The sequence below is a fragment of the Malaclemys terrapin genome, chromosome 18 (assembly GCF_027887155.1).
Source record: "Malaclemys terrapin pileata isolate rMalTer1 chromosome 18, rMalTer1.hap1, whole genome shotgun sequence".
Classification (NCBI taxonomy): Eukaryota; Metazoa; Chordata; order Testudines; family Emydidae; genus Malaclemys; species Malaclemys terrapin.
Window position 1 is genome coordinate 12235487 of NC_071522.1, and position 1290 is coordinate 12236776.

The following is a 1290-nucleotide window of genomic DNA, read 5'->3' on the forward strand; positions in this document are numbered from 1 at the left end:
CCGGGGCCGCTGCCTCGCCCTGCTGGGCACAGCGCCCCGCCACCAGAGGGAGCCCCCTGCTGCCCCCGTCTAACCCCCCTCCCTGTGAGCCACGCACAGCCCCCCCCCCCGCTGCCTCTCTCTACCCCCCTCCCTGTGAGCCACGCACAGCCCCCCCCGCTTCCCCGTCTAACCCCCCTCCCTGTGAGCCACGCACAGCCCCCCCCCGCTTCCCCGTCTAACCCCCCTCCCTGTGAGCCACGCACAGCCCCCCCCCCGCTTCCCCGTCTAACCCCCCTCCCTGTGAGCCACGCACAGCCCCCCCCGCTGCCTCTCTCTACCCCCCTCCCTGTGAGCCACGCACAGCCCCCCCCGCTTCCCCGTCTAACCCCCCTCCCTGTGAGCCACGCACAGCCCCCCCCGCTTCCCCGTCTAACCCCCCTCCCTGTGAGCCACGCACAGCCCCCCCCGCTTCCCCGTCTAACCCCCCTCCCTGTGAGCCACGCACAGCCCCCCCGCTTCCCCGTCTAACCCCCCTCCCTGTGAGCCACGCACAGCTCCCCCCGCTTCCCCGTCTAACCCCCCTCCCTGTGAGCCACGCACAGCCCCCCCCGCTTCCCCGTCTAACCCCCTCCCTGTGAGCCACGCACAGCCCCCCCCCGCTTCCCCGTCTAACCCCCCTCCCTGTGAGCCACGCACAGCCCCCCCCGCTGCCTCTCTCTACCCCCTCCCTGTGAGCCACGCACAGCCCCCCCCGCTTCCTCGTCTAACCCCCCTCCCTGTGAGCCACGCACAGCCCCCCCGCTTCCCCGTCTAACCCCCCTCCCTGTGAGCCACGCACAGCCCCCCCCGCTTCCCCGTCTAACCCCCCTCCCTGTGAGCCACGCACAGCCCCCCCCCGCTTCCCCGTCTAACCCCCCTCCCTGTGAGCCACGCACAGCCCCCCCCGCTTCCCCGTCTAACCCCCCTCCCTGTGAGCCACGCACAGCCCCCCCCCCGCTTCCCCGTCTAACCCCCCTCCCTGTGAGCCACGCACAGCCCCCCCCCGCTTCCCCGTCTAACCCCCCTCCCTGTGAGCCACGCACAGCCCCCCCCGCTGCCTCTCTCTACCCCCCTCCCTGTGAGCCACGCACAGCCCCCCCGCTTCCTCGTCTAACCCCCCTCCCTGTGAGCCACGCACAGCCCCCCCCGCTTCCCCGTCTAACCCCCCTCCCTGTGAGCCACGCACAGCCCCCCCCCACTTCCCCATCTAACCCCCCTCCCTGTGAGCCACGCACAGCCCCCCCTCCACTTCCCCGTCTAACCCCCCTC